This window comes from Plecotus auritus (genome assembly GCF_963455305.1).
Source record: "Plecotus auritus genome assembly, chromosome: 5".
Classification (NCBI taxonomy): domain Eukaryota; kingdom Metazoa; phylum Chordata; class Mammalia; order Chiroptera; family Vespertilionidae; genus Plecotus; species Plecotus auritus.
Window position 1 is genome coordinate 61,222,020 of NC_137776.1, and position 10,321 is coordinate 61,232,340.

Sequence of the window (10,321 nt, forward strand, 5' to 3'; positions counted from 1 at the left end):
AGCCAAATTCATAACTATGAGAAACAATATTATTTAAACGGATGAGAAGGGAGAAGGGGGAAGTGCTCTTAAAGCTAATAAGAGAGATGGCTGGAGAGATGGATGAAGATCCAGGAAAGAATGGTCACAAGAACGAAGAGATGGAGAGCATCAGAAAGCATTGGTAACAGGAAACACTGCTATGGAATAGTAGCTAATGGCATGTGACAATAAGTAAGTCATTGGTGACCTTTAGAGATGCGAACAGGTTTGTTTGAGATAGTTATGTGTGAGATAGTTTGCCCTTACTTTAACAACTAGCTTTTTATTCACTGTCCTAAGGATCTCTACAAGCATCAGGTGTTATAATAAATATTTAATGTTTTAGTGGAAAACAATTGCTCATAATGCTATAATTTAAAGACATCTCTCAAATGATTGTATATCAATCCACCATGTAGATTATTCAGTTAAATGTTTTTATCTTTGGTTAATTTCTTCTGATTATTTATTAGATACTAATTCCCTGCCTTGTATAATTTAAATATTATTGAAATCATTGACCTCTGGAGTCCCTTGCACTTAGTAACAAATGTCTAATTCATACCAAAGGCAAGATCCACATCTGGTCCTGTTTTCTCTCTTCATCTACCCAATGGAGGCACCATATACCCTCATCTGATTGCTTGGTGCCAGGGCTGCAAATCTTCTGGTAGGTCTGACTGACTCAATTATGTTTTTCCCCCTTCATCTTTAACCGGGTGAAGATTTTTTCTCTGACATTTTTCCTTTATCTTCTCCACTGAATTCACATCTTTAAGCCTTCCTCTTTTCTAATATTTTTCCTGTTCTCTCTCTAGCTTTACTTCTCTCCCCCTCCTTCTTCCCTTCCCATGCTGCTTCTTACCTCTCTGTGTCACCTTGATTATATCCCTGACCCTGCCAATTATCCCAATAGTAATATCTAGGCTTAAAAGTCACAAAGTAAATAGAAAGTTCTAGTTTTAGAAATTTGTCAATCACAAAATCATGTCATATCAATTTCTAAAATCCTTGCAGGATCAGAAATTATCTTTAGGCTCTCCACTAGCTTAAATGTCTACCATTTTCTAAGTAGACTTGCTGGTCATTAAATGCCAGCATTAAAGATAAATTAAACTTGTTCATTTTATTATTTTAGCATTTTAATTACTTATATTGAAATACTATTTCCAACTGTTTTATAGCAAATGTATAATATTGGAGCTACATTTTGGGCTAAAGAGTTGGACTAAGATTGCTTCAGCAATGAACTATTTCTTTTATAATGTCATTTCTTAGTGAAAATGTGTGCTGAGTTCCTAACAACTGATTAGCAAATTAACTTTTGGAATACACCTGTTTGTTAGCAAGAACTGCCTGTAATTAGATAGGTAAATCTGTTGGGGAAAAAAAAATCAAATAGGTGAGCCAAAATGCAGAGTTTGTGTTGTGATAAGAAAGACAGCATATATTTGTGTATTGCATTACCTTTTCAAAGTGTGTCCATACACATGTGCTCATCTGAGTCTCACAACAACCTTGCAAACTAAACAGGGCAGCATTCTGAATTAACCAAATTTTCAGATGAGAAAAGTGACACCCGAAGGCCAAGTACCTTTCCCAATTTCAGGCAATACCAGGCTAGATGGAACCAGGTCTTTTCATTTAAAGTCTTTCCCACATGGCTGCTTTAAAAAAAATTGTTGAGGTTTGTTTAAGATTTTAATTGGAAACCAGAAGGTTTCACTATGCTAAGGAAAATGTTTGAAAGCCACTGCACTAAATGAAAATGGCCAGCATGGTTTTCCAGAAAGGGTGTTAGAAGTCAGGCTGAGGTATTACTCTCCAGCACCCATGACATGGAAGAAAAACCTCTTTTCCTAATGCAATCATAATTCTGAAATGGAAATGTGAGAAAGCAAACACTGAACTTCTACTATGAGCTGAGCACTTTGCTAGACTTCATTTCATTTAATCCTTCTGAAAACCTTATGAAGTAGTAGTATTATCTCTGTTTTACTGTGAGGAAGCAAAGCCTCAGAAAGGTTATGTAACTTGCCTGTGGCTTCCTATCTTGTGAAGAGCAATGATTTAGCTAATGCCATAGCCGGTATTCTTATTTACTACTTGGCCTGGCTGGACTAATTTTCCCTTCTTTGGGGCTGCATTGCTATACTCTGGAAAAATAAAAACCTATGCATAGGTTACTTTTCATCGCACCTGGATAGACAGGCTGCTGCACTCTACAACTTCAGGGTGGTAATAATAGGTCATCCACATGAAGTCTATGGGAATTGTGTCCTCTGAGTTGGGCAGTATGCCGCCTGCACAGTTGTTCACAGAGGCCTTAGGAAAATCACCAAACCATGAACTTGCTATAAATATTGGATGATTTTAGTTGAGATTGTGCATAAACTTGCATATAAATTTGTATGGTTTTGACATTTATTAGTTGACTTGATTAGTGGGTATCAATTTTGATTTGATGTGCAAAAATGAGAACCATCTCCAGTTACAAAATACAAAAAAATAGACAACTTTTTGAAGATAAAAAATATTAATTTTAGAACATTTAGCTTTTTTCATGTAATATCATGGGGGATGTTATAATCATAAGCAGTATTTCTTTCTAGACACTATTTTTTCCCTCTCATGCAACTCAAGGGAGAATTCCAACATGTCTTCTTTATTCTTTTCTCTTTCACCTTATAGCTTCTAAATCTAAAATTTACAGGAGTATCCTTAGTTTTGTTATGAGCAGTCAATTCTAAGACATGTATGGCTCATTTCCTTTTTGGGAGCAGTATTCTGGGTAAATTGTGGGGATAAGAACATCTTTTCCAGTCTGATCCAAATCCTCATTATTGTATACCTCACAATACACAGTAATTTTCAAATGAATATCACTATATCTGTTCAGGATGGGGAGAGACCTGCCATCAGCTATGACAAGGGAAGACTTTTGGGGATGAGATTCAAATTGGTTCATTAAGAATGAATAGAAATCAACCAATGAACTTGTATGCATATATGCATAAAGACAATGAGGGCCTGGGCGAGGGGACGGAAGTGGGCTGGAAGAGGTTAATGGGGGAAAAGGAGGACCTATGTAATACTTTCAATAATAGAGATTTAAAAAAATGAATAGGATTTGAATAAATGAAAAGAAAGAGATGTTTGGGGTAGAACGTGATTAAATTCCATATTTAAAGGAAGAGATATGCAAGATGTGTTCATAAAACTGTGAGAAACTGCTCTTTGTTTTGAGTAGGCATTTCATGTGCGATAAAAGAAAAAAGTTAACTTGGGGTCAAATTTCAGACTGCCTTATGTGTTGGATTACTATAACTAATAACAACAACTAAAATCTATTGAATGCACTGGAAACTGCTCTACATACTCAATACGTTTTAAAGCATATGAACTTCAGGATGAATGTATAATTTGGATATAATTATTATCCCCATTTTGCAAATTGCACAATCAAATTTCAACTAGATTAATGATCTGGTTAGTAAGTAATAAAGTCAGGACCTAAGTATTATGGAACCAGTAAAAGATTTGGAAGAAAAGTGTGATACAGTTAAAATAGGCTATTGGAATATTCATTTGGTAGAGATGACCAGAATGAGTCAGAAGAGCAGAGAGGCTGCCTGGCAGGCAATCTCAGGAGCCTAGGCAAGAAGTATAAAGAGGCTGCATGAGGGACAAAGCTGTGTTTGAATGTGGGGGTAATAGAGAACAGAAATCCAAGGTCTCAACTGGGAGAACCATGGAAACATTTATTTAAAATAAAAGAGTTGGGTGGGGAGAAGCTTTAAAGGCAGGAGTACTAGTAATAGGTGATAATCAAGTTGCATTAAATCTGAAAATATTAATGAATGACAGAGATCATATAAGGACTTCCCCAAAAATAGTAAATGCTATAGTAGTTGGACACAGTTCTTAATGCCTTGCTTTAAGAAGGTTGGAACTCTTGCCTGGCCAACATGGCTCAGTGGTTGAGCATCGACCTACGAACCAGGAGGTCATGGTTCAATTCCAAGTCAGGGCACATGCCCAGGTGGCGGACTTGATCCCAAGTGGGGATGTACAGGAGACAGCTGATCAATGATTCTCTCTTATCATTGATGTTTCTATCTCTCTCTCCCTTTCCCTTCCTCTCTGAAATTAATTTAAAAAAAGAGAGAGAGATGGTTGTAACTATTTAGTGACCAAATTGGACCACTACTGTGGTGAATAATCCTATATAATAAAAGGCTAATATGAAAATCGACCGAATGGCAGAACGACGGGTTGCTATGATGGGCACTGACCACAAGGGGGCAGATGCTTGACACAGGAGCTGCCCCCTGGTGGCCAGTGCGTTCCCACAGGGGGAGCACCACTCAGCCAGAAGCCAGGCTCACGGCTGGTGAGCACAGCAGCGGTGGCGGGAGCCTCTCCTGCCTCCTCGGCAGTCAGACATCCCCTGAGGGCTCCCGGACTGAGAGAGGGTGCAAGCTGCGCTGAAGGACCCCCCCCCCCCTTCCCCAGTGCATGAGTTTCATGAGTTTCATGCACCAGGCCTCTAGTTGTCAATAATAGGCTTTATTTCTTTGCTTCCTTATCCTTATGCCTCTCTACATTAACTTAATGACTTAAGTGGGGAGCCTGTATGGTCAATCTTTGCTGTAAGACTGAAACACTTTATTCAACTAAATAAAGTTATTGGATCTTTGATGCTCATAGCTTTGTTCATACTTATCTGTCTTACTATTTTGTGTCTGGAAATAAACCTCATTTTCAACTAAGTAAAGCCCTTGACTCTCTATTTCCTTTAATTTCTACCTTTAAATAAGCTTATTCTTACCTGAAGTCATCTCTTTCTTATAATACCTTACAAAAACCAGCCCATAATATTCTGACATTTTTCAGAAACTTCCTTAGAAGCTATAATCTTGAGAAATACATATTCTGTCTTTCAAACTTTCAGTTTTATCAAATATTTTTATAAAATAATGTGAGTTTCAAACTTCCAGCTTGCTGTGTCTATTTGCTTTACGCCCATTGCTTGACTTTGAAGACAATGCCATACATTTCATGTTTGTTATTACAGCAGAACCTATTCCTGGTAAGGATTTCTGTTTTAAGTGGAGTTAATAATGTTGGTAGTTATAACAAAAGCCTCCAAATTTTATGTTACTTAAAGGTTTATTTCTTACTACGCTATGGTTCTGCTAACCAGATGTTCCACTTGTTTCTCGCAAGAATGATTCATTCCTGCAGAATCGATTTATTCCTGATCTGCATGTCTTTGAGTTCCCTAGACATTTCCCTTGTTTGAAATTACTTGCACCTTCCTTCCAGCTGAGTTATATTAAACAGTGTGGGGGTTCTTGTCACCCAATAATCCATGGAAGTCTTAGAATTATGGTCCCAGATTTGACAGAGGATTGGTTGAATTGGAAACTGTCAATCTCTGGTATGTCTTAACATTTTTAAGCCTGAGCTCTCTGAAGATGAGCTGCCATGGAAGATCAGTTAGTATGCATGTCCGTAGAATGACGTCATGACAGAAGAAAGCAAGGGGATCAAAGAAAAGAAGGGGAAAAGAGGGGAGTAAAAGATAAGAGTGTGGCTTCCTTACCTGGCTCCTTCACCAGACTCTATGCTGCTTTCTAATAGGGGCTTTATCTATGAAACTCCAGCACTGAACATGGTGATTTGTCCAGAGTATGTATTTAATTCATTTTCCTTTATGTGTGGTGAGGAGCACAGGCTCTGAAGTCAGATTGTCATTGTTTAAATCCCTACTTTGCCAATTGCTATGGATCTTCGTCAAGTTATTTAATCTTTCAGTGCCTCAATCGAATCATCTGAAAAACTGGGAAACTAGAAATACATACATCATATGGCTATTATGAGACTTAACTGGGAAATAAATGTAAAGGACTAACATAATGTCTGGACCTGTAGTAAGGCCTTAATCACAATTTTGAGATCTAGCACAGCACAGTAGTTGAAAGTAGGACTCTGAAGCCAGGCTACCTGAGTTCTAATCCCTGTTGTACTCATTACTCCTAATTTTTCCAAGGTGACCTCAATTTCTTTATGCCAGTTTTTACATGATAAACATTCCAAACACTAATATTATATTGAGTGACTGAATGAACAATTTAAAAGGTAAGATTAGTTCAAGGTCAGGAGGTAAAATTGCTAATTCCTATATCTGATTTTGGTTTGCAATTTTGTTTTTTACACTGATATTAACATGAATGGTCCATTACCTGTACCTAGTTTGTAAACCGTAGGACAAGCCTATATCTTACCTTGTTTGTCCATGGCCCCTGCCCCATATTATATAATCCAAATGACTGGAAATCACAATGCCAGAAGGAATCCATATAAATACATTTAACAGTAGAAAAACAGCAAGCATATTCTCAACTAGCCAACTCTTACACACAGAAGTATTTACAAAAGGGGATGGATTGACACTATTTTACAGGGAAGAAAAAAATAGATTTAAGAGCTTTGCTGTTTCACTTCTCACATTACTTAGATGAAATAAAAAGAAAAAGTGGAATAATATCCTAGGAAAGTGCATGGTCATTTCTAATATGAAAGACTCTTAGTGACTTATTTCTGTTTGCAGTAGTGTTTCATAGCTTCTGACAGTATAAAGCTTGCTAAGGAAAAAAAAAGGATACCACCAAAGACCTATATGCGGAAAACTACAGGACACTGAAAAAAGAGATAGAGGAAGATGTAAACAGATGGAAGAACATACCATGTTCATGGATTGGTAGAATCAACATCATCAAAATGTCCATACTACCCAAAGCAATCTATAGATTCAATGCACTCCCCATTAAAATACCAACAGCATATTTCACAGACCTAGAAAGAACTCTCCAAAAATTCATCTGGAATAAAAAAAGACCCCGAATAGCCACAGCAATCCTGAGAAAGAAGAATAAAGTAGGAGGGATCTCAATACCAGATTTCAAGCTGTATTACAAAGCCACTGTCCTCAAAACAGCCTGGTACTGGCACAAGAACAGACATATAGATCAATGGAATAGAATAGAGAATCCAGATATCGACCCAAACCAATATGCGCAATTAATATTTGACAAAGGAGGCATGAGCATACAATGGAGTCAAGACAGTCTCTTCAATAAATGGTGTTGGGAAAATTGGACAGATACATGCAAAAAAATGAAACTAGATCACCAACTTACACCATACACAAAAATAAACTCAAAATGGATACAGGACTTAAATATAAGACGGGAAACCATAAAAATACTAGAGGAATCCTCAGGCAGCAAAATCTCAGACATATGCCAAAAGAACTTTTTCAGTGATACTGCCCCTAGGGCAATGGAAGCCAAAGAGAAAATAAACAAATGGGACTACATCAAAATAAAAAGCTTTTGCACAGCAAAAGAAACCATCAACAAAACAACAAGAAACCCCACTGTATGGGAGAACATATTTGCAAATGGTATCACTGATAAAGGTTTAATTTCCAACATCTACAGGCAGCTTATACAACTTAATAAAAGGAAGATAAATGATCCAATAAAAAAATGGGCAACGGACCTAAATAGAATCTTTTCGAAAGAAGACAGAAGGAAGGCCAAGAGACACATGAAAACATGCTCAAAGTCACTTATTATCCGAGAGATGCAAATCAAAACGACAATGCGATACCATCTCACACCTGTCAGAATGGCTATCATCAACAAATCAACAAACGACAAGTGTTGGCGAGGATGCGGAGAAAAAGGAACCCTCGTGCACTGCTGGTGGGAATGCAGACTGGTGCAGCCACTGTGGAGAACAGTATGGAGTTTCCTCAAAAAACTGAAAATGGAACTCCCATTTGACCCAGTAATCCCACTCCTAGGAATATATCCTAAGAAACCAGAAACACCAATCAGAAAGGATATATGCACCCCTATGTTCATAGCAGCACAATTTACAATAGCTAAGATTTGGAAACAGCCTAGGTGCCCGTCAGCAGATGACTGGATCAGAAAACTATGGTACATCTACACAATGGAATACTATGCTGCCATAAAAAAGAAGGACCATTTGTAGACACCTGGATGGAATTAGAGAACATTATGCTAAGTGAAATAAGCCAGTCAATGAAAGAAAAATACCACATGATCTCACTCATTTAGGGATAATGAAAAACATTATAAACTGATGAACCAAAAGATAGTTACAGAGGCAGTAAAACATCAAACAGAGTGTCTAATTACAGCGGTAAGGTTAGGGAGAGGTGGGGGAAATAAGAGATCAACTGAAGGACTTGTATGCATGCATATAAGAGTAACCAACGGATGCAAAACAGCTTTCAAAAAATCATTTAAATAGACATGAGCACAGAAGTGAAATTGCATGTGGAATATTTGGATGACATTGAATCTGTCAGGTCTACGGGATTTGCTTAGAAAAACTGATATGGTTTTTGACTCTCTTGGATGTAACTGTGCTTTGCTGGAGGTTCAGAAACAGTTTTTCCATGTTGCTGACAATTGTGATAATAGTCCTGATGAATTATCTGTACTACCAAGCTCTCCAAACAAACTGGATTCACTTCTGTGAAGGGGATTGGAGAAAAGCAATGAGCTACATATTTTCCTGCAGCTTGGGGCATGAAAATGAGGAGGAGGAGGATGGAAAACCCTGACCAAACTTGCTACTCCTTTTCTTTTCTTAACAGACTATCTTTGAACCATATTAAGAAGTGAAGAATACTATAAAATAAAAGCCTAATATGCTAAGTATCTGGTCGTCCATTCAACCAATCAAAGCATAATATGCTAATGATATGCTAAGGCCATGCAACCACTCACTATGACGTTCACTGACTACCAGGAGGCAGACAGTCGACCGGTCGGCCAGTCGCTATGATGTGCACTAACCACCAGTGGACAGACACTCTGACTGGTAGGTTAGCTTGCTGCTGGGGTCCAGCTGATCAGGACTGAGAAAGTCGGGCTGGACATGCCCTGGAGCCCTCCTGCAGTCCTTCCCCCATGGTCAACCTCCCATGTCCTTCCTTGCCCCCAATCATGCACTGGGGAGTCCCTCGGCCTGGCCTGTGCCCTCCTGCAATTCGGGACCCCTCAGGGGATCCTGCAGGCCAGGCCAAGGGACCCTACTGGTGCACAAATTCATGCACTGGGCCTCTAGTTATATATAAGCATTAGTTAGAAACAAAAGGCAAAGATGAAATTGGGCTTGTGTTTTCAGGGGCAGTATTCACCTTTTCTCATTTTTTTGAACAGGTAAAAATAATTATGAATATCTTTCTCAATATTCTTTTACTCATGTTTCATATTTTAAAATCTATTTGAATTAATTTTTATTTTTAAAGTTTACTGAAGTAAAATTAATCTGCACATTTTCAAAGTATACAAATTAATAAGTTCTGAAATATGTACACATCTATGATTCCATCAATAAAATCAAGAAATAAACATATCCATTATCTCCAAAAGTTCCTTTTTTTTGTTAATCCTCACTGCAGTATATGTTTTCCATGGGTTTTTAGAGAGATTGGAGGGGGAGAGACAGACACGTCAATGCTAGTTGCCTTGTGCCCTGAACAACCCAAGTATGTGCCCTTGACCAGAATAAAACCTGGGGCCCTGCATTATGCGGGTAGACGCTCTATCCACTGAGCCAAACTGCCTAGACTGTGGTCGGCAAACTGCGGCTCGCGAGCCACATGCAGCTCTTTGGCCCCTTGAGTGTGACTCTTTCACAAAATACCACGGCCTGGGCGAGTCTATTTTGAAGAAGTGGCGTTAGAAGAAGTTTAAGTTTAAAAAATTTGGCTCTCAAAAGAAATTTCAATCGTTGTACTGTTGATATTTGGCTCTGTTGACTAATGAGTTTGCCGACCACTGGGCTAGGACATTGTCCTCCTTTTTAAACCTCTCTTGTCCCTCCCTGTATTTCTGCCCCACCATTTCCCATCACCACTACTCTATACCCTGGAAACCCACTACTCTGCTTTCTGTCTTGATAGATTGTTTTGCATTTTCTGAAGTTTTATAGAAATGGAATAATCTAGAATGTACTCTTGTTTGTAAGAATTTTTTTTCACTCAGCATAATTATTTTGAAATTAATTCATCTTGTGTGTATTAATCCTTTCCTTTTGTTGAGTAGCATTTCAGTGTAAAGGTATACCATAATTTTTTTATCCATTCAACTGTTGATGGACATATGGGTTATTTCTGAATGTTGGCTATTACAAATAAAGTTGCTATGATATTTATGTACAACTATTGTATGAATATATGATTTTTATT